The sequence below is a fragment of the Cervus canadensis genome, chromosome 23 (assembly GCF_019320065.1).
Source record: "Cervus canadensis isolate Bull #8, Minnesota chromosome 23, ASM1932006v1, whole genome shotgun sequence".
NCBI classification, from domain to species: Eukaryota; Metazoa; Chordata; class Mammalia; order Artiodactyla; family Cervidae; genus Cervus; species Cervus canadensis.
In genome coordinates, this window is record NC_057408.1 from 52697663 (window position 1) to 52722613 (window position 24951).

The 24951-nt window shown below is 39.8% G+C and overlaps 1 protein-coding gene across 2 annotated transcripts in view; it reads right to left on the minus strand.

Moving 5' to 3' along the window:
- DLGAP1 (DLG associated protein 1) overlaps window positions 1-24951 on the minus strand; it is a 770938-nt gene that overhangs the window by 482438 nt on the left and 263549 nt on the right. For both annotated transcript variants that reach the window (XM_043443644.1, XM_043443645.1), the window contains one exon: window positions 13266-13371. The gene's annotated coding sequence lies outside the window, so the exon portion shown is untranslated. The remainder of the gene's footprint in view (window positions 1-13265; window positions 13372-24951) is intronic.

A 24951-nucleotide genomic window follows, 5' to 3' on the forward strand; every position in this document is an offset into this window, starting at 1 on the left:
CTGTCCTCGACTTTAGGAAGTTTATATTCCAGTAGAAAAGACAGGTATGACCCCTCTACACATGCACACATGTGCAAACACACACCACAAACGTGGACAGTAGGCAGACTCCATATTGCGATGAGTGTCACAAATGTCAACAAAACAGGAGCTGATGTAGACATTAAAGGGTGGTTAGGGAATGCTGAGACTATGACATTTTAGCAAAGACCTCAAGGAGGTCACCTGAAGCAGGAAAAAGACCAGGGAGCATCTGGGCAGAAGCAGTGGCAAGAAGCTGACCTTCGGAAAAACCCATGAAGAAACTGTCCCCCCTTGGTTGACGAGGAGGGAGCCAATGGCAGGGATCAGAAGAAAGGGTGACGAGAGAGCAGGGGCCATATGGGGAAGGATTTACTGAAGAAGGGACTATTTGCATCTGATTCTGGCAAAAATGATAGTTACAAACATATGGGCTACTAATAAATTATGCTTTTAAATGATCATAGATGACATTATTATGTCCTTCTCAGAAATACATTATAGAACATTTTGTATCTTAGGGCGACTGGAAACATTCAGATTGTGCTCAGTTTACCAGCTTCAGTGCGTGCCTCTGTGTGTGTGTGTGTGTGTGAGATCAGCTTCAGAGCGTGTGTGTGTGTGTGTGTGTGTGCGCGCGTGCGCTCATGCATGAGAGAATTAGTTACTAGACACTGTGGGAACCATATGTAGGGTCTTTGTGTTTATACTGTTTACTCTGTCACAATCATTTTATTCCACATGACAAATGAAAGAAGAAATAAGGAGATGGAAGAATAAAACACAGAAAGAGCTGCAATAATTAGGTAGAAGGTGGCAAGTGTTTTTCTCCAAAGGCCAGATGGTGGCATGGGAAAGTCCCAGGAAAGAATGACAAAGAGATCCTGCTGGACTGGACTGGCTAAATATTCTAATATTTGACTAGCCAAACGTACAAAATTATGTCATAGCATAAAAAAAATCCACTGTTTCTATTGACTCCCCATCAATGTTAGAGGAATACTTGTCAAACATCTTACTTTTTAAATGGGTGTGAACATTTCTGGCATTAAGTACAAAGTTGGCACAGAGGATCCCAATGCTCCGAGCCAGCTCTAAAATCCGATGATTCCAAAATTTAAATTATAATACAATTACTAATATATGGCAGAATTTCAAACAGCAGTTGAAATGGTGTTTTATAACTTCTTTTTCCTGGCTTAACATTTGTGCAAGTTCTAGAATGCTAATTCCTGAAGCTTGGCAGTTCGAACGATAATTGACTATTTTCTAGTCACTTTGCAATTGCCTTCTTTTAATTGCAGATGAATCAGTACAGCATGTAAAATCTGAAAACTAAAAATGATTACTTTAGACAATGCATTTTTTTTCACTGAAATGAGTCAACCATCACTAAGTAATAATTCTACTTTTATACATCAGCTAGTGAATACCCTCAATCATACCTCCCACCATCATAAGAACACATTCACTGACCATCTATTAGAACCTGAAATCAACACTGATATAGTCGGGGGCAATGATCCCCAACCTTTATGACACCCGGGAGTGGTTTCATGGAAGACAGATTTTCCATGGACTGGAGTGGGGAGATGGTTTTGGGATGATTTAAGTGCATTACGTTTACTGTGCACTTTATTTCTACATGTTGATGTTATTACATCAACTCCACCTCAGATCATCAGATATTGATCCCAGAGGTTGGGGGTCCTGGTCTAGGGTACAAAAATACTTCTTCTTTGTCTTTTTTTAAATTCGCTTTTGTTTTTTTGGTTTTTAAAAATTTATTTATTTTTAAATTGAAGGAAAATTGCTTTACAGAATTTTGTTGGTTTCTGCCAAACATCAACATAAAAATACTTCTTAACTGAAGGAGTGAACATAGACTCTGCATCATGGTGGCAGCGTTCAAATTCCAGCTCTGCCATTGACCAGGTGTGTGACCTTGGGGAATATAATGAACTTTTCTGTGACTTCTGTGCTTATTAGCAAAACGGCATTAAAAATAATACCCACAAAAAAAAAATACCCACTTCATAGGGTATGAGGAGAATAAAATAATATAGTCTATAAAGTGAATGGCATAGAGCCTGCTACCTGGTCAAGTTTCCATAAAAGCTGATATTATTATTTCCACCTCTATTTTCATTCTACCAGGTCTGATAGTGATCGAGCATGCAAACATCACATAATTCTAGGGCAAAAATGGCCTTCCTAGAGAGTCTGGCATTATACTAATTTCTGGCAAAAAGTATTCCCTTAAAATCTTACTCTAAAGAATCTTGCATTCAAAATGATATAAATACAGGCAGACCTTTTTGTTTTCTTACTGTGTTTGGCTTTAATGCACTTCCCAGATACTGAATTTATTTATTTGTTTTACAAATTGAAGGTCTGTGCCAACCTGAGTTGAGCAAGTCTACTGGTGGTGTTTTTCCAACAGCATTTGCTCACTTGGGGTCTCTGTGTCACACTGGTAATTCTCACAATATTTCTAACATTTTCATTATTATTAATGTTTGTTAGGTTGATCTGAGGTCAGTGATTTTTGATATCGCTGCTACAACTTGCTGATAGCTCAAATGATGATTAACCTTTTTAAGCAATAAAGTATATCTTTATTAAGGTGGGTACTTTTTTTTAAGACATAATGCGATTGTATACTTACTAGAGTACAGTACAGTGCATGTATCTTTTATGTGTACTGGGATACAAAAAACCTCCTGTGACCCACTTTTTTACGCTATTTTCTTTATTGTGGTGGTCTGGAATGAAACCTGTAATACCTGAGGTCTGCCCGCAACAAAAAATAAAGACCTGTTAAATAAATCAAGTACTTTTATTTGCTTTTATGTAATGTAATACACTTTGTATTATGAGGTATTATGAGGGATGCAAATGAATGGGGGAAAAAATCAGTCCTGTTATCTAGGAGTTAGCTTTTTTTTTTCATGCAATAACATATCAATACAAGCAGACATATCAATATATTTGAAAGAAATCACTCTATTCAGAATTTGGCCACCTGATGCGAAGAGCTGACTCATTTGAAAAGACCCTGATGCTGGGAAAGATTGAGGGCAGGAGGAGAAGGGGACGACAGAGGATGATTGGATGGCATCACCGACTTGCTGGACATGGGTTTGGGTAGACTCCGGGAGTTGTTGATGGACAGGGAGGCCTGGCATGCTGCGATTCACGGGGTCACAAAGAGTCAGACATGACTGAGTGACTGAACTGAACTGAATTCAGAATTAGGACATGATCACATTAATTACATTTGCTAGGCTGAATCCTGAAACTTTCTTTTTCACTGTCCTGACAAAAAACAACCCTGTTCTCCTGGCTCTCTTTGCCTCCTCTGACCAACACTCTATCTGTGACTAAGCAGTTCATCTCCTTGAAGCCTCAAGGCCTTCCCCTTAGGCTCATCCTCGTTGGGCTTGCATCACCCAGTTGTAGCAAGAATTTTGTTAAGTCACTTTAGACAGAACACCCCACCTTCCGTAATTGATCGCCTTGTGATCTGATCAAATTCTTCACCCTCCACCTTTGATATCTGGTCACCCTGGTCTGCCTTTAGCAAGAATCCTATCAGGCCTGTTTAACCAGAATCTTCCTTTGCTCCTGATGTTTCCTCTTAGTAATTTCCATCCACTGACTCCCACCTGCTTCTTACTTATAAGTCCCTTGTTTTTGTTAAGTGAACGTCGCTCAGTCATGTCCGACTCTTTGCGACCCCATGGACTGTAAATTCTCCAGGACAGAATACTGGAGTGGGTAGCCTTTCCCTTCTCCAGAGAATCTTCCCAGCCCAGGGATCGAACCCAGGTCTCCCACATTGCAGGTGGATTCTTTACCAGCTAAGTCACAAGGGAAACCCATACTTGTCCATAATTTATTTAAGTATAAGTCCCTACTTGTCCATAATTTATTTGGAATTGAAATCAATTTGTTACCAAGGTCTGTTTGGCCCTATTACAATAGTCCTGAATTAAATCCCTTTCTAACTGCTTTAACCACTGTCTAGCTAATTTTAACTACCCAGCTAATTCCTTCTTCTGCCCCCTACATGAGGGCCTTCCCTTGGAGTTCAATCTATAATTCTTTTCTTTTTTTCCTGTTAACTGTCTCCCTGGGTTGGGAGGTTGGGAGGCACGGATCCTCTTACTGTTAAAATCCTATTGGGACTCAGGTCTTCAGTCTACCTGCCTGAGGCACCTTCCTTCATATGCTAACTAAGCAAAATTTCTCACACCTAGAAAATGGTTCAAGTGAAAAATAATGACAATAAAATGATCGAGAAAGAAGCAGTAATTTACAGGTCAAGGAAGATACATTACTCCAACTTTTTAATACTAATGCACACATTATTTTGCCAGTAACTTCTCTTAAATAAAAATAGATCAAAATACATGAAACTATCCATGTATCCCTCATGAAATACTTTCTTATATGTAACATTTAGAGTTTCTTGATCTTCCTAGCAGATTAAAATACATGCCCAATTAAGCCCCACTATAAGTTTCCATTTGAAACTTTTGAGTGTCTTATTACTTAAGACCCAGGAAGTCTCTGATTAGGAAAGCTGCCTTGCCAGAGAAGTGATTATTTTTTCCTGGGGGACATAATTAAAGAGGGTAATACTGCTGAGAGCTGTTTGTGCCAGAGGCCATACGCGGTAGCTTTCAACAAATCCAATGCCTTCACAGAGAGGAGAAAATCTCTCAGTTGTTCCACAGTGGATGTTCCCTGTGTGTATTACATGAAACACTAACAACACACCACCACTAACAAAAATGCAGAAACATAAAACCATACATGGGGATGGAACAGTGTGGCCAGAAACCCAAACACGTGAGAAAACACCAGAGCATAACGTCTCATCACCACACTCTGACTGTAATCACCCAACCAGCTGGGCATTCACATATTATATGGGTAATATAGAACTTCATTCAACAAATTTGATTAAATTTTCCAAAAGTGGTGGGAAGAGTGATTTCACAGATGACTCCCAGGTTTCCAGCTTAAGCAAGAGGGTGTGTGGGTCACGGTGACAGAGATGGGGACAGAAAGCCGCAGAGGAGGGAGGAACAGATGGAAGGGGGCATTTATGGGTTGAGTATTGAAAATAATGAGTTTGACGTGACCATGAAACATCAGTGGGATGTCCTCCTATTTCACACACAGGAACCTAAACATGACCAACACTTCAGGGGTGGGTTATTAACGAGAATGAATTTACAGTAATAATTCAATCTATGTCATTCTTGCGTTGCTTTTGCTATTTAAACATTTAGCAACTATTTAATTCTAATCTACTTTAATTTATGGTAGCGGCTTCCCAGGTCACGCCATTGGTAAAGACTCTGCCTGTCAATGCGGAGATACATGAGACACAGCTTCCATCCCTAGGTGGGGAAGATCCCCTGGAGAAGGAAATGGCAATCCACTCTAGTATTCTTGCCTGGGAAATCCCATGGACAGAAGAGCCTGGCAGCCTACAGTCCATGGGGTCACAAAGAGGTGGGCATGACTGAGCACACACACACCCCCAGGGCCTTGTGCCTATGTATTTGTATGTAGGCATGTGTGTGTGTGCAAATAATTTATGGTGTGAATTTTCTCCTAAATCTAGTGTCACTGTCACTCTGATTGGTTTACCTCAAATCGGGCACATCCTTGATTTCAAATGTAATCTAAAAAACTGGGGTAATCCTAGCCCTCTTGGCCTGGTATATAAATTTAAATAACCTCTTAAAGACCAGCTCTCTGCTCTTCGCCTGTAGGACAAAGTGGTGCGGACAGACAATGTAGGAGTCAGGTGGCTCTGGCTGCCATGGGTCTGCGTCCTGCTCGGCCACGTACTAGTTCTGTGTTCATCGGCAAGTTCTTTAGTTTCCTCATGCCTCAGTTTCTTCATCTGTGAAATGCAGAGTACATTTCCATCTTGGTTTGTCGTTGTTATCCAGTCGCTAACTTGGGTCCAACTCTTGCAACCCCGTGGACCGCAACCCATCAGCCTCCTCTGTCTATGGAATGCTCCAGGCAAGAATACTGGAGTGGGCTGCCATTTCCTTCTCCAGGCAAGAATACTGGAGTGGGCTGCCATTTCCTTCTCCAGACAAGAATACTGGAGTGGGCTGCCATTTCCTTCTCCAGGCAAGAATACTGGAGTGGGCTGCCATTTCCTTCTCCAGACAAGAATACTGGAGTGGGCTGCCATTTCCTTCTCCAGACAAGAATACTGGAGTGGGCTGCCATTTCCTTCTCCAGGGGATCTTTCCCACCCAGAGACTGAACCCACATCTCCTGCCCTGCAGGTAGATTCTTTACCACTGAACCACCTGGGAAGCCTAAGTCTTGGTTTATGGCTCAGTAATTTTTAAATATTATATGAGAACTGAAGAAGAACTGGTATTCTCTGTTGATTTTAAAAGTCCATTTAAGACCATTAAATGAAGTTTCTTAGTGTGTGTTCATATCTTCTATGTCTTCAGTGAGGTCTTTATGAGTTTCCTCTAACAAGAAGAAAAATAGTTTGAAATCTATTTCTATGATGGTGGATTTGTCAATTTTTCCCTGTATAAAATGTTCTCATAGGTTAGAGTCAGGATTAAGTGAGGTCTCAGATCAAGTGTTCAAGACAATGCCTGGAAGGTAAACATGCCACTTTGGCATAAGGGTTATTGAGTCAAAGGCACTTGAAAAACAGTAGGTACAAGGAGAACATTGTGTTCTGAGGTCTCTTCATTTCCTAAAAGAAGATAAAACTCCCATATGAAAGATTCCCTCCCTGTACAGGGGGAACACATTGTTATTCCCAGAGACAGGGCATGGAGGATGAGAGAATTCTATACAGAGACCTCATTAAAATAACTCTTATCTTCCTTTAGGCCACCTGTGTATTTTAGTTACGTTTCCACAATTCTATCTCTTTGTTCAACTTAGTATATAAACACTTAAGATTCTGCTACTTTTCATCTTTATTTTCTTATGAAGACAATCAAGTCACATAAAGCTTATATTGAATTCATTTGTGCAATTTTCTGTTCACTTACATCAACTTAATTCTCAGGCCAAGTCAAAGACTCTAAAAGGGTAGATATGAAATTATGTCCCCCCCTGTACAGGTAAAAATCTAAGTATCTGACATATGTTTGCTATTATATTTTCAATCATAAATAAATACAAAGACCTCAAATGTTTGACATGCCAGAGAGAAATAAATTGTGTATCACTGCAGCTATTTTGTCAAATTTGTACTTTACATGATTTATAATTCCCAGATCATATCGGAATGGCAAGAAAAATCCCTGCACTCCTGCTGGTTGTTTTAAGTGGGATCATCTTTTCCCTAAATTTAGCTTTAAGTAAATATTTTAGATGAAAATTTCTAGCACATTATGAGAATATAGCAGGAATGAAAAAAAATTAGCCAATATGCATTTTGTTTTTTTTCCCTTATAATTCTCATCTTTTTGTTGTTCAGTCACTCAGTTGTGTCTGACTCTTTGAAACCCCATGGACTATATAGCCTTACAGGCTTCCCTGTCCACCATCTCTTGGAGTTTGCTCAGACTTAGGTCCATTTACTCGGTGATGCCATCCAACCATCTCATCCTCTGTCGCCCCCTTCTCCTCCTGCCTTCAATCTTTCCCAGCATCAGGGTCTTTTCCAATGAGGCAACTCATCACATCAGGTGGTCAAAGTATTGGAGCTTCAGCATCAGTCTTTCCAATGAATATTCAGGGTTGATTTCCTTTAGGAGTGACTGGTTTGATCTCCTTGCTATCCAGGGGACTTTTAAGTCTTTCTCCAGCACCACAATTCAAAAGCATCAATTCTTCTGTGCTCAGCCTTCTTTACAGTCCAACCCTTTTACTATAGAGTAAATGCTATCCTTGGGGATTTTAAAAATGTCAACAAAATACTAAAAAAATTGTGAGCTGTGATAAATTCTATTATACTCTGTTTCACAAAGAAATGATTCTATCATACAATGGAGAACATGTGTCCTTCAGATAGTACTTAATAGATCTTTTAATAGAAAAGGCCAATTTTGGTAATAATTGATTTATGTAGAAATTAAATACACTACTGTGGATGACTGGGTTGCTAACTAGACAACACCACACCATCATCTCCACCACTACCCCACCACACACTGAAGGAGTAGGTGGTATGCTGACACACACATGTATCTGTCTCCCAGAGCTTGAAACAGCCTCATCAGTATGATTTTCATCTTCACGGTGATATGTCTCAGAGACATGACAAATAAACACAACAGCCCACAATTAGATTTTAGTTGTCTTACAGGTGTCTAAAATAATCAATGTCCTCAAACAGCACCAGCAGTTCCTGGCTCTGAATCATTTCTAATTAAAAAGCATAGAGGAATAAAATATAGTAAGCTTTATCTCAAAAGACATTAACTTGCAGAGGATTTATAAAATATTGAAAGAGTAAAGAAGCCCACAGGGTTAAACCCTCTGCTAAGATTGATGAAATCGTCCACCAAAACTTTATTGATCTACTCCTATTAAGGAGGAAGTTCTGAATTTCTGCTGAGAAAGGACTGAGGTTAACCAGTATCAAAGTAACAATTCAACCTCAAAAAATTAATAAATGAAAAGAGCAGAAAAATATTCAATAGTTGCATGGATCCTATAGTAAACAAATCATCTTTGCCCCAAATGTAATTTATCTGGGTACAGATTGGCTATAAACAAATTTTCAGAGGACAAGAAAGAAAAAAGTAAGGCATACTTTTGAACTTACTGGAATCAGATATAAATCAAGAGCACGGCAACATTTATTCAGGGTAAACTGAAGTCTTAAAGAGGCTTTCATTTCTGCCCAAACTGTGGCCACATAACAAAGTCAGAGTCAGAATGCAATTTGCAAACCTCAAGCTTTGACACTGAAGGAGTCAGTCTTGATGAAAAGGGCCTTGCTTGCTCCGTATAAATTACTCACAATATATGGAACCAGATGTCCTGTCAAGCTGAAAACCCACTGCTGAATTTTCCTATTTGTCTTGCCAGGTCTCAGATAACTAAATTACAGGTACATTTTCCAAACTGAGTTCATCATTTAGAGTCACAGATATACATTTCTTAGCCTTGTAGAATTATAGTGGAGAAGAAGGATGGAATTTCCACTAACCACTAAAACCATGGTGTGGGCTCTGGCTGGCTTAGAGACCTGGAGAGGTCCTTAGAGCTCACTGTGCTCAGCTGGAAAGTGCTGGGTATTCTCCAGATTATCCCATTTTTAAAGCAACCTGGCAGATGATAACAACACTGCCCCCATTTTACAGATGAAGAAACTGAGGCACACCGAAGGGTGCAGTCAATTCTCCAAGCTCATGCTGTTAATATGTGGAAGACCTGAGTTTTGAACACAGATCTTTCTGCACCCTAAACCATGGTCTTTCAATTTTACCTCCAAAAGGTTGCCATATTAGTTGATGAACTGACTCACTCATATTCTCATACCTGATTTTAAGCAGCATTTCATATGACCTGCATCTTGACATTACAAGATAAGGAACCAGAATGAACTCCTTAGTGACATTTATCCTAAATCCTTCTTTTTATAATGGAGGTAGCTGAGGCCTGAGGACTCAGCCAAGGACACACATCAGGTAACAAGGTTGGAACTAGTCCTTTCCTCGAAGCTTAACACCAGGTATGCCCTAGCAGCAGGTGACATTTTCTACCATTAAAGTAAATGATGAAATCAATTGTTAAAATAAATTTTCAAGATTCCTGTTTTCATTCATTGTTATTATTTATGCTGATACATAATTATAAGAGGCGCGTTTCCAAGTTGGTGCCAACACAGAACCTATAACAGAAAGAAACAAGTAGGAACCTGGTTTAAAAACACAGAATAAATTTCATGCTGAGCTCTAAAAGTAGGCCTTGAGCCCAACTTCAGGACTAAATCAAAGAGCAGGCAGAAAGCAGACAGCAGGAACAGTTATTTTAGTAAGTAAAGTAGGATAAATTTATAAACCAATCACGAGGTGATATGCACAGATAAAAGATGTAGAGAAAGAATTTGCAACAGTGATACACGAACACATCTGAACGCAAGAAAGCAAAAAACCAGAAAGCACAATTGTCTGAAATGTGAATAAACATTCAAATGATGCTGCAGCTGCAAAATTTAAACTCAAGGAAGAGACATTTGCAAAGGAATTCATTAAATAGATGTGATTTCCTGCTTGCACATAGCCAGTGGCTCTTTTATAAAGTAAAATGTACAATTTGTCTTGATAGAAATGACATCTCTCCTCTGCTGAACTCAATCAAACGGCAAAAGTCTTTTGTGAAAGACTCTGCTTATTACAGAGTACAATACTATTGATACCCAGATGCTCAGGCTCTGACTCCATTGTTATTCCACCTAATCAAATGTCTGAAATAAGGAGTATGTTCTTATACAATAAGGAGGTTTTCGTGTGATGGTAATTAGTCTTTTCCTAATGGCATTTACCATGGCAATTTCTTTGTAGGCATGAAGTTTCTTGCTGAAATCAATGCTTGCTTGCCAAACCTGTCTGTCCCTCTCTCCTTCTCCCCTTCCTCTCTTTTCCATCCATCCATCTATCCAATAAACATTTATAAGTCTATAACACAGCAGGGGATATATACATGTATCAAGAAGCTTACTGTGGGGGATTTTATGACACTAAGAAGGTATTTGACCAGGAGACAGACCTTGTTCTTAATCTAGTGCACAGTACAACAATGGTTTTGCTGGCAAGCAAGCCCTTTTATTGCAATCGGTCTTTGATTTAAACTGCAATGTAGAAACCATAGTGTCAGCCTGGATCATTTATTTTTCCGGAGTGATTCTCAAAGTAAGGTTCCTGGACCAGCAATAGTGACATAGCCTGGGAACATTTTAACAAGGCAAATTCTTGGGTCTGGTCCTAGACTCACCTATATTTGAGAACCCAAATGCACCCACACCACTTGGAAGACCAGATACATCACAGAATTTGCAGTACTAATCAATGATCTAGACCACTGGTGGGTGGCATCAAGGAGTAAGAAAGTTAAGCCTGAAAACAGAGTAGCAGGTTCTAAATATCTGATTAAGAAATTTGGACAATGATGACTTGGTAAATAAGGGAATATTTTCTGAGCAAAGAGCAGATGTGATCAGAGCTTTTATTTGGGAGGCCTTGGAATCTAATGAGACCACAGAGAGGAAGACAAAGGAGACAACTGTGCTGTTTAGGTGAGAAGATGCTTTAATTGATGCTTCCTGTGATGACCCAGGAATTTATCAGGCCTCAACTGAACTGAGACCATTTGCTCAGTCTGCATCCTGGGCTCAAGATGAGGTGTGCTCTAAGAGGTATCTCTCCACTGCTGTGGGATTCTCTTATTTCTGCAGTTTCATTCTGTCCACTTTGGGGGTTTCTGTCTTGCCACCTGTCACTGTTTTCTTGGTCCCCCTGCCTTGCCTCTTCTGGCCACCCTTCCCCTTCTTCCACCATTTTCAGTTCCCTCATTAGGAATTTGCATGTTCATTTAATCAGTTGAAATGTTGCTTATTCATGTGATTGCAGAGTTGCTCCTTAGAGTTCCCTGGTAACATCTCTCTTCTGAACAAAGGATCTTCTAGGTCACAACAAACCACAGCCTTTACCTGGCTTTATTTTCATCTGCTGAATGTCCTCATTGCCAAAAACCAACCAACAAGCCAACCCCAATTCACTTTAATGTGTTAAATCTATTTTGTCAGCTGACCATCCTTGTAATTTTATGCTCGGACATGCATAATTACAGTCACGCTTTTCACACCAATAATGACACTGCTATTGGGGCTATTTCCAAATAGGAAAGACAATAATTATATTTTTGTGCATCCACAGACACCTTCCTGTATGAAATCAAAATACAGTGAATAATATGTATAGGCACTATAAAATCTAATTCCATTATCTCTTTTCCAATATTTTGGTCATACTTCAAATCTTACTATATAATGTCCAAAGTATACATGGACCAGGATGCACTTTTCACCTCTGAACATGGACAATTTATTGAATAAGAAGTTAGTTTTGAAAGAGAGTTCCTTTCGGTTCTATGCCATTTGGATATCACTCATCAATGTCTTTAAAACACAAGACATTTTCTTCCTGGAAATAGTTCATTTAGGAGGATTATGTGATTTATTTGACTATTGAAAATAAAGTAAAAAGAACTACAATAGACACTTCTGGTCCCTGCTTCATACCTTGTTGGTCCACCTCTGATTTCAGCCATGGCTGCACAGATGGACAGTTCTGAACCAACTCAAATTCTCTTTGCCTTTACAGTGTCCACCACAATGACCAGTGCCAGCACTGCTCAGCACTGTGGGGGGTTTAATGACCCAGGAGCAACCCACAACCAAGGGAAAAAAGCCAATGAGTGAACCTTTGGCTATACGTGCTTCAGGTGGAAATTCCAGGGGGGATCTCACACCCTCCTGGAAGTCCCAGGGGAACCATGTTCCCACGTCCACCTTGGAGAACTCATTCATTTGCTCTTATTTCGGTCTGTGTTTCTTTCCCCATTCACTTTCCCCAATCCTTGGAACCAACTCCCCAGTAAATAGCCATGCTCAAGTAGTTGTCCCAGGCAAGCAATCAAAACAATCAATTATTAACATATTTGGCAATATCAATTCCCTTTAGATCTGATATCATATATTGTCAAGACCATTCTTTTTTCTTTCCATAAACTACACAATAAAATGAAAGGAGTGGAGACCATACCATTACTTCAAGTGTTTCCATTGTCTTCCTTACCTCACATAAATCAAGTTGATCAGTTTGTGGTGATAAATTCAAATCTGTCCAACACTCCCAAGAAAAAAGAAGCTGATACTGCATCATTTACTTCCATGATTCCATGCCTAACCTAAAGTGCAACATTTCAGCCCAAAGACTTAAAAAAATGCATCGCCCTGCTCTGCCACTCTAGATCAACAGCAAGAATGAAGATTAAACATATAAAACACATCTGGTCCAAATTCTGAAGAGGCAATTAAGGAGTTAAAACAACAGTAGAGTATGTCAGCAGCATATTAATACACCTTGAATTATAAGCCAGAAATATGTTTGTTAAACTTCACCACACAATCATAAAAGAAAAAACTGCTTCACACATGGTGACTGAAGAGGAAGCTGTAGGAATATAAGATTTTAAGGAAAAGGAGATAGTTTTACCTTTGATGATCAATTTTCCATTTTTCTTGCTTCTAACGCAGGAAAAGATCCAAACTTTACAGCTTTTGTTTTTTATATGCCTTTTGGCGTGTGATGCTCAGCTGTTCTGAAATATAACAAAATGCAGTAATTAGATGCAGTGTGTGTGTGTCTTAGTCAATCAGTCATGTCCAACTCTTTGCAACCCCATGGTCTACAGCTCGCCAGGCTCCTCTGACTATGGAATTCTCCAGGCAAGAATACTGGAGTGGGTTGCCATTTCCTTCTCCAGGGCATCTTCCCAACCCAGGGATCAAACCTGGGTCTCCCACATTGCAGGCAAATTCTTTACAGTCTCAACCACCAGGGAAGCCCAGATACAGTAACTACCCTGAAACAAAAAGTTACTTAAGAAGATCACAATGACTCTGGAAGCCGTTAAATTCAATGATGTGAGAAGAGCGTTTCATAGAAAATTCGCCTGGCAGAGTTCTCGCATGATGCTACACTTTACTTTCATGCTTTTCAAAGGAAAATCAAGCCTAAAAAATACAGAACAATGTCACCATAATAAATAGGTTTGCTACTCTACCGTCTATTAATACCTTTCTATCATTAATGCTTATATTCTCTTTAAAAAGTAATAAAATGCAAGCATTGGTCATGTCGTTTTGTAAGATATATTACACACAAGATTGTGTTCACTTCCTGTGCAATATTTGTTTTAACAATGCTGCAACTAAATAACTGTAACCAAAAAAAAAGGGGGGGGCGTTAAAAAGTATTCTTTCCAGGGTAATTCCTTTGATATCACAAGAGGACACCAATCGTGGCAGACTCTTCCTCAGAGTATTACTAGACCTAGGTGCAGTGCGTGCTCAGTAACATAGGACTCTTTGCAACCCCATGGACCATAACCTGCTAGGCTCCTCTGTCCATGGAATTTTCCAGGCAAGAATACTGGAGGGGGTAGTCCTTTCCTTCTGCAGGGGATCTTCCCGACTCAAGGACAGAACCATACCTCCTGCCTTGGCAGGCAGATTCTTTATCACTGAGTCACCTGAGAAGCCCCTACTAGATACTGGCTGAGGCCTAAACCAAACCATTAGCTCCAACCAGTAACAATATTTTCTCATGAAAGCGATAAAATGGAACTTCTAATTGGGCCCAGACTTAAGGAGGGGGGTACCTCTTATGGTCATATCACATGCTTTACGCTGACCTATGTTTTTCCTTTCTGAAAAATCATGGAGGCAAGGAGTTGTGTTACAGGCACAAATGATTGGTAATGAGAAATGAAGGTACCAACAGAGTTCTGTTCCTGTTTGCTTCTAAGCAATATGATTTTGTGGCCTGTGGTAGCGCATTCAAATAACGTCAGAGGCACTATGACAGTGTCTGAATAAATGGAGAAATCACTTCACAGAAGAGGAACTAGAGGCCACAAGAGGTGACAGGGCTTGACTAATTTTATTAAGAGACAAAGGCAGAATGACATCTCAGAATTTCTGCCTCCAAGTTCAATCCCTTTTGAAACCCGTGAGACTGTATTTGTTGCCACAAATCACACTGGTCATTCAGAAAGTTCAGGGCTAATACAATTCTCTGCAGAAGTTGTCCTAGCAAGACTGTGAGGCTGGCAAAGTTGACAGGTTGCGAATTAGGACGCCATGGGTGGCTGAAAACAAGAACAAGAGGAGCATAAAAATATCACATATTTTCATAGCACATAAAGCACCTTGGGAATAGTATACTTTCACATGCATCTCGTTCATCTATACTATAAAGGATAGAAATGGTTCTCCATTATCAAAAATGTTCAAGTATAATTATCCTTATGAGTCTTGGTTTATATATGGTTATTCTGTTACATATTCTTAATGTTGAAGGATACCAGATGAACTCTGAATTTTTTTCCTACATACGAGAAATAGGTTACCCAAGGAGATACTAAAAACACCAATTTTTTAAACATTTGGAACTGATCACTTATTCATTCATAAATATTGAGAAACTATTTTGTGTTAGACATTGTTCTTAATTTTCTGTAGGAAAAAAATAAAAGATTATGCAATTTTTGACAGAAACACCCAGATACACAATAAAAGTCAATCTTACTACAATTGTGATAATTTCTGATTTGAATAATATTTAGGTAAACAAATATCTTAAACAATGGAACAATGGGAGGGGGGAGGTTGTCTCAAATGTCATCAAATCTTGTGATTCCAGAGTGGCTGATCATCACAACTGTCTGGAAAACTGGTAAAAAATGCAAACTACAGAATTTCATGTAAGCTCGATTAAATCAGTCTATTCATGGGTAGATTCAGGGAAATGTGAATTTTGCAAATGCTCCCTGGCTCATTCCTCTGATCAAGTTGAGAAACTTACTGATTCTTGCCCAATCTCCTTATTCTAAAGCTGAGCAAACTAAAACCAAGGAAATGACTTGCCCAAGGCATTGGACTTTGGTGACAGAATTGAGATTAGAATGCAGAATTCCTGATTCTCTGCTATGTTTTTCCTTTCCAAGAGTCCCTTTTTAATTTTTTTTTTTTTTTTGGTATCACTGAGTAGCAATAGTTTCTATATCTGAGAAAGAACAAGAGCGAAGGAAAGGTAAACAAAACTCTGACACACACACACACACACACACACACACACACACACAGAGTGAAATTTGACCTTACGTTGCTTGATTCAATAGCAAACTTCAGTACTCCACTGGGTTGTTACAGAGTCAACTACTTGGGCCATCTGCTTGGCCCCTTTCTCTAGGATCTGCCCAGCATCCTACCACTTTCCTCAACTTTCAAAGGCGCCCACTACCCACTGTGTGTCATTGAATCCTCACCTCTGGCCTTTGTTGACTGTGGGGTGGTAAGGGGACCTCAGTAAGAAAGTGCCATGTAACCAAGACCTTGGAGGATGTGAGGGGGTTAGTCATGCGCAAGAGAAGGGTGTTTCAGCACACGGAATGGCCAAGGTTAAGGCCCGAAGGTGGGAGTGTCCCCAGGGCTGTTCCTGGAATTGCTAGAGGGTCAGTGGGAATGGAGTGTCACTGGGAAGGGGGGATCAAAGGCAGAGGAATGAAGGGGTAGCAGGGGGGCTACTGTGTGGGCAGAGGTGGAGGGAGGGCAAATCAAAGGCAGCTCAAGGCTTTTTGGCTTTTACTCTTGAGAGTGAAATGGGAGCCACTGCAGGAGGTTGAGCTCAGAATTGATATTAGTTCTGTTTCTACAACCTTTTTCCAGCTGCTGCATGGGAAGAGACCACGGGGCTGGCCGCCAGGGTGGAGGCAGGTGGAAAGATCATCTTCTTGGACAGAGACGCTGGCTCAGACTCAGGGGGTGCTGCTAAGGCGGGCTCAGGTCCAGGCTGGGCTTCTTCTGAAGGAGAGTCAAGAGGATCTCCTGATGGACTGGGTGGAGGAGATAAGGAGAGAGGGTGGCAAGTTTGTCCTCAAGGTTTTTAGCCCGCACAATCAGAAGAGAGCCATACCATCACTTAGATGAGAAAGGCTGTGGCTAGAGAAGGGACTTTCCATGTGGTGGTAGTGGCGAAGAACCTGCCTGCCAATCCAGGAGATGCAAGAGACACGGGTTCAGTCCCTTAGTCAGGAAGATCCCCTGGAGGAGGACATGGCAACCCACTCCAGCATTCTTGCCTGGAGAATTCCATGGACAGAGGAGCCTGGTGGGCTACAATCCATGGAGTCGCAAAGAGCTGGACACAAACAAAGCAACTAGAGAAGGCTTTGTGGGGAAAAGGTGAGCTTAATTTGGCCACACTGACTTTGAGAAATCAGTACTAAGTGGGCTTCTCAGGTAGGCTGTTGGACATATAATACTGGAATGGAAGCTTCCAGATGGCTTTCTGGCCTCACATGGACAGTATTCTTATTTCCACCTACCACAATGACTATGTGGATATTAAACACAAAAATACATGTAAAGAACAGTAACTGGTACATAACAGAAATCAGCACATTTTAATTCTCTTTTTCCAGCTTCTACTTTCAAATATTTATTTCTCTATTGACTATAAGATTAAGTCTATCTCTGTGTGAAAAAAATCAATTTTCCACAAGATGTAATAAAAACCATGTTCTACATTGTGGCAGTCCTTCCTCAAATATGGAGAAAAAAATCTGACGAAATATTAATAACACTACTCAATAAGTCATAAAGTAGAAGTTTCAGGGAGCAAGGTAAATTATGGTTGGGGCACAAGCTGAAAGCTCTAAAGTAAAAGTAAAAAACAGAACTTAAATAAATCCTATAAAGTCACTCAACTTCTTTCAAATCTTCCTTGATTTTCAGCCAACAATCAATCGTCCTCTGGGATAAGAAGATGCGGAAATGGGAGAGATATGGTCACTGAGCCATAGAAACCAGTGCACAGCTGATGAAGTATAACTGGGAGCTCTGGAAATTCTAGGAACAATTCTTTAAAGTCTACTATTGTATCTTTAACATAGATTTCTTGATTTATAAGTGCCTCTTTAACTGAACACATTAAACTCAAAACCATCCAAGTTCATTTTTTGAAGTCTCATGTTTTACTGTAAAATTTTAATCAAATGCATAGACCAGAAAACATGGTATTTGTTTAAAACCAAGTTAAACTAGCCATCTGCCTCCAGGCCCTCTTACCCTTGCAGATCTCAGAGTAAGAATCAATTTCAGAAGTAGGTCTGCAATTATTCTGTGACTCCCATATGTCTGAGGCAGCCTCTGATCAAATCAAATCAAACAAGGAAGACGAGCGAGTTGCTACTTCCATTGCAAACCCCTTTGCTACTTGTGTCCTCATCTGTGTTTAAGCAACTTCTAAGCAGGGCTGGATGCATGGATGCGCGTCCTGGGCAGCTCCGTGGGGCTCCATGATCAGAACAGCCCTATGCTCCGCTTAATGCTTTTATATTTGAACCAGTGTTCTGTGGGTGCAGTCCAATGGGATAATGGAGCATACACAGGAACAGGGGCATCAATACACCTGAACAGTAATATACCTGTCCCCAGACCTTGCTGCCTCATCCACATATAACATGCAAGAAGTTGAATTCTGGTAGACCCATGACTCCTGGGAGGTCAGTGAGATTTGTATGACTATGGCTGAGCAAGTGAGGAAGCTGATCATCCACCAGCCACGTTTTTCATGGGAACGAGAATCTGCATCCGACTTTGAGAAGGCAATGCTATTCAAAGAAACACAGATGACCAAGAAACTCTACCATAGCCTTTGTTTATTGCATTTTCTCCCTTGTATTAGCCAGCTGCTTATGCTGAAAATGATACATAAAAAGACAAAGAAAGGGCAAGCCACAGTTCTTTTTCTCTTTCAGTCATCAGTAAGCCTAAAGGAGACTGTGTGTGTATCAAGACATGAAATTAAAATGGTAGAATAAGTTTTGTGCAGTGTTTCCACTGTTCCGCTGAGAAAGACATACGTATGCACGATCTATGACATACAAATTGCATGATTCTACATGAAAGTTAGATAGCCTTATATTTGCATTGCACAGTATCAAGATGAATGGTTAAATTCATGCTAATAATTTAAACTTGTGCTTTTCTTTATACTTGGAACTACATTAGCCAATAAAAACAATGTTATGAAAAGCTGAGAGAGAGATGGTGGAAGAAAGGAAATGGTTTTAGATTTTTGCACATGTAACAACTCTCTGCCTTGCTTTTTTTTTTTTTTTTGGCTGTGCTGAGTCTTCGCTGCACAGGCTTTTCTCTAGTTGTGCTAAGTGGGTGTGACTCTCCACTTGCAGGGCATGGGTTTCTCATTGCAGTGGCTTCTCCTGTTGTAGAGCACAGGCTCTAGGGCCCGTGAGCTCAGCAGTTGTGGCTTCCAGACTCTAGAGCACAGGCTCAGTAGTTGTGAACCACAGGCTTAGTTGCTCCGAGGCATGTGGGATCTTCCCGGACCAGGGATTGAACATGTGTCTCCCGCATTGGCCGGCGGATTCTTTACCACTGAGCCACCAGGGATGCCCTGTCCTGCTTTTTGAATCTAAGGGTCCTGCCCTTTCATTTTGCCCTGGGCCCTGCTAATTACTTAGTCATTTACAGTCATCCTGTTGTAATGAGCTGGCACAGACTCTAACAAGAGCTTCAAGCATTATTAAATTATGGTTAAAGCACTGTATAAAGAATTTTGGAAATGGCCCATCTGCTTCTGAAAATCCTGGAATAAATGTGAATTAAATGAATCTAGTCTCTCTTCTCCTCAAATGTCCCAATGTCTTCTTTACCAGTTGACTCCTTGAATATTTGATCAAAGTTCTCTACCGCAAGCCAACTCACCTTAGATGTCCCTCAGTTTTAATTTCTAATTTAATTTAATCTTCCATTTGAAACTCCACTGCCTTCAAGGTCAAATCCTCAGTTGGGGAAGAGAGAAAAGTAAAAAAATGAAAGTGATTTACTTTGAAGTGTAAACAATGAAGACATCTGACACCTTCAAAGCATATTTACATTTTAAAGCTGAACTTATGTATTGTACTGTGTAAGAAACAATGCTTGTAAGGGAGAAAACTTTCTATTACTCTCTGCTAAGAAGGCCCTTCTACCCCAATCTACTTGAATAATAAGTCAACCTATTTCTGAATAAGTACATGTTTTTCTTTTTATTGAAGTATAGTTACTGCACACTATTATGTAAGTTACAGGTGTATGACATAGTGATTCACAACTTTTAAAGGTTATACTATGTTTACAGTTACTGTAATTGGTTATCTTCCATGTGTTGTAAAATATATCCTTGTAGATTATTTTATAGCTAGTTTGTACTTCCTAATCCCTCACCCCTCTCTTGCCCCTCTCCACTTCCCTTTCCCCACTGGTAACCACTAGTTTCTTCTCTTTGTCTGTGAATCTGCTCTTCGTTATATTCACTCTTTTGTTATTTTCAAGATTCCATATATGTGATATCATACAGTATTTGTCTCTCTCTGACCTATTTACTCTAACATAATGCCCTCCAAGTCCATCCAAATAGCTTCAAGTGGCAAGATTTCATTCTTTTTCATGGCTGAATAGTATTCCACTGTGTATATATGAATACACACAAAAACACACATATACTACGTTTTCTTTATCCATTCATCTGTTGATGGACACTCAGGTTGCTTCTATGTCTTGGCTATTGCAAATAATGCTGCTATGAACACGGGAGTGCATGTATCTTTTTGAATTACTGTTTTGAGGGGATATATATCCAGGAATGGAATTGCTGGGTCATACAGTAGCTCCATTTTCAGTTTTTTGAGAAACCTCCACAGTGTTTCCACAGTGCCTATTCCAATTTATATTCTCACCAATAGTGTATGAGAGTTCCCCTTCCTCCACATTCTCACCAACATTTTTTTTTTTTTTTTATGATGGCCATTCTGACGGGTACTATCAGTGAGGTGTTATCTTATTGTGGTTTTGGTTTACATTTCCCTAACGATTAGCAATGTTCAGCATCTTTTCATGTGCCTGTTGGCCATCGGCATATCCTCTTTGGAAAAACATCTATTCATTTCTTCTGCCCATTTTTTAATTGGGTTGTTTTTGTACACAATTTTTTTAAAAATGAGGTGTGCTCAGACATAGCCAAAATTTCCCGATCAACTGGAAAAGGATTCAGTCATGAAACACACAGGCTTTCTTCATGTCTCTTTAAAGCTTACCACAAAGAAATACACTTTAAAGTGCTAGCTGCAAACTTAGCCTCTATTTTATTCTTTATTTGACCTGCGTTCTTTCCATCCTGCCTTCACATCTCAACTTACTTTGTGACAGCTTTGCAGCTTCAAGAATTTGGCTAAATGGCCCTCTGTGCTGAGATGTTCGGGTACTCCCCCCCCCCAAACTCACTTCTCTACACAGAATAATTTGGGGCTCACCGGTAAACACATGGTAGGTAATGACTCACTGTGGTATCACAGCTACTGCCCGATTACAAAAAGACTGATGATCTATTTACAGCTAACTGTTAGGGCATGAGTGAGCCTTATCTTTTAACCCACACAGCTGAAGACGAAAGGACCTTTTCCCTATGGCAGCTTTCTTAAAACAAGTTTCACCACCCAAGAATAAACTAGGGACTCTGATATTTATTATCAATGATCCAACATCTTGGATGTGCACAGCCTTTCTTTCCTCCAGTATGTTTACAAGTAGTTTTTAAAACACTACAAACAAACAAACCCCCTCTCCCAAGCCCCTAGGCTATGATAATCTCCTTGGTCCTACTGGATCTACATTGCTTTCTCTTCATTCACCAGGCTAGCAGTCTTCTGTGTCCCTTTCAATTTCCCCTCCCTCTGTGTGAACTTAATGGAACAAAGTAAGAATAACTTCATTTATTGAGTGCTGATTATCCAGTAGGCATTGCTCTAAGCACGTTACATGGATTGTTCCACAGAACATTCAGAATAACCCTAAGAGGGAGGTGCTATTATTAGCTCCAGTTTACGGATGAGAAAACTGAGATGCAGAGATGGTTAGAAACTGACCAAATTATTAATGTTAGTGAGTAAAGGTACCAGCTAATTTATATCAGACCCGGACAGTCTGATCTCAGCCATGTACTCAACCACTATTTCACCTCTTGGTGGTTGCCTCAAGCCAAATATACAGATTTATCTTTCATCGATTCGTTTCTATCCACCTGCCTAATTCCTTTATATCAGCCTGGCTGTAAGACTTTAAAAGTTTACCATGTCCCTAAAACTACCAATAAATGATTTCATTTAGATATCATCATTATTCCATTTTATTGATGCCAAAATGGAGGCACAGAAATTAAATTACTTGGCCAAGGTCACAGAAAATATTGGAACAAGGATTTAAATCTAGTTCTTTTAATTTTTTTTTAATCATTGAGCTATATTTTACTCTCCTGTGTCAGATTCAGCTTTCCTTATTCTTAAAAATCACTATTCCATGCCAGACTACACAAAAGCTTTTTCTTTTTTTCCCCCTTTCTTTTAGTAAGCTGATGATTAGTTCAACTGTTAGAGCCAAAATTTTAGTAGCCAGGGACCCAAGTCTTAGTTCCAAACCCCAGACATGCCAGTTGGCAACATGGCCCTGGAGGGCCACAAATTCTAATTTTGTTTCTAAGCAGCCACTTCCCAAAACCATCCTGCCAATCACCAATCAGTGAGTTATGTACTTTTAAACATGGACTGGGCTTTATTATTCATAAAATCTAATTTCTTCATTTCAGAGATAAGAAAGGCACAGTGAGACTGACTATCATACTTGAGATCACATAGCAGATCAGTAGCAGAGCCAAGACAATCATTAAGATTTCCTAACATGAAAACTGGGATCTTCATCCTATACAAAGGCAGCCTAATTAGCTATTTTTCACAGCATCTTAAAAAACATATTCATACATTCAACAAAGATCTAGGGGTTACTATGGGCCAAGTGCTGTTCCATGTACTGGGGATGGGCTAGTAAATAAAAGAGAAAAATTCCTTTCCGGGTGGAGTTTTATAATCTGGCATCAGGAGGAGGCAATGGCAACCCACTCCAGTTTTCTTGCCTGGAAAATTCCATGGACAGAGGAGCCTGGCAGGCTATAATCCATGGAGTCGCAGAGTTGGACAAGACTGAGTGGGCACACATATCATAATGGCACAATAAACTGTATTAAAAAAAAATTAGAGTTGCTTTACAATGCTGTATTCGTTTCTGCCGTACGGCAAAGTGGATCAGCCACACGAAAACAACAGCCCCTCTGTTGGGACGTCCTTCCCGTGTCAGTCAGCACAGAGCCGTGTCAAGTTCTCTGTGCCCTACAGTGGGCTCTCACTAGGTATCTATTTTGGACACAGCAGTGTACATAGATCAATCCCAGTCTCCCAAGTCATCCCACCTCCATCCCCGCTCCCCTTGGTATCCATATACTTGCTCTCTACATCTGTGTCTCTATTTCTGCCTTGCAAACAAATTCATCGCTATCATTTTCTAGATTCCACACACATGCATTAATATATTATATTTGCAGCACTAATTACAATAGCTTAGGACATGGCAGCAACCTAAATGTCCATCAACAGAGGAATGGATAAAGATGATATCAGTCAGTTAGTTCAGTCATGTTCAACTCCCTGCAACCCCATGGACTGCAGCATGCCAGGCTTCCGTGTCCATCACCAACTCCAAGAGCTTAAAGATGATGTGACATATACATATATATACATACACACACACACACACACACAGGAATGTTACTCAGCCATATAATTATGCAATTTGCAGAGACATGGATGGACCTAAAGACTGTTACACAGAATGAAGTAAGTCTGAAAGAGAAAAACAAGTATTATATATGGGCTGCATTTTAAAACAATATGACATTATACAATTTAGGTTAGTTTGAATTTAATCATTGTTTTTTTTTTTTCATTTATTTTTATTAGTTGGAGGCTAATTACTTTACAATATTGTAGTGGTTTTTGTCATACATTGACATGAATCAGCCATGGATTTACATGTATTCCCCATCCCGATCCCCCCTCCCACCTCCCTCTCCACCCGATTCCTCTGGGTCTTCCCAGTGCACCAGGCCTAATCATTATTTTTTTAAAAAGTGGTTATTTAAGAAGCACTGGTTTGAAATATGGAAGCCATCGTAGATGGAAGAACCTGTTCTATCTACTACTTAGTATATACATTTGAAGCCCAGTCATTACATATAAACAGGGGTGGTAGTGGGTTTCGTGATACCAACAGAGAGATGGAGAAGATGAGGTGCCTGCCCTCAAGGAGTTTTAAGATGAAGCCTGAGCCACCTAGATTAGAGGAGAGGGTTTCCCCTTAGATTAAACCTCTTTAAGCAAATTCTTTAACATTTAAAAATCATCTTTCACTTTCCAACAGTTAAAACTCATTCTATATAGCTGCTGTTAATTGCTACTACAGTCAGACAAATCACCTGAAATCCTGAAGCCCCAGTTAAAATTTTCTGAAACTGATCTAGTTAAAGTCTTTTAAAACAATGCATACCATATTTTGTGTCAACTTGGACAGTGGCAGAAAAATAACAACAGTAAAATGTAAATTCCCTTAGAAAATCAACATACCACCTCTTTCTCTTGCCAGTAATTATTATAACAAAGTCACAAAATTGAGCTCTTGGTCACAAAGGCTGGCTGTATTTGCTATTAGTCTGAAAAGAAACAGCCATTCTAAAGCTATTTCAATAATGGAAAACAAAAAGCAGTGTGATTTAAGGTACTATACTAAGCCTATTCTTTAATTATAATATTTTGCAATGTCAGTAACACCATTATCTGCAGTAACCAGGGATTAAAAAATATATGATATAGTTATGTTTCGATCACAAACTAGGCTTTGGTTGTCTTCCAAGATACTAAATGCTTCAGTCCCTCTCTCCCACTTAATAAGTATGTCGAGTAGATGGGGCTGATATCATGTTCCCTTGAAGTCTCTGAACAGAGGGTCAATACTAAAACATCCTGATTAAATCCCAGCAACAGAGACACATCAGAAGCCAGTGTATATGTTGTTATCAGGTCATAACTGCCTTTACTCCTGAACCCGCATACATCCAGAGCTATAGAGGATGTGCTATCCACAATATGTTTTCATCTCTCATGAATTCCTTATTTGCTGCTTCTGAAAGTGAAAGTCGCTTAGTTGTGTCCGACTCTTTGCGACCCCATGGA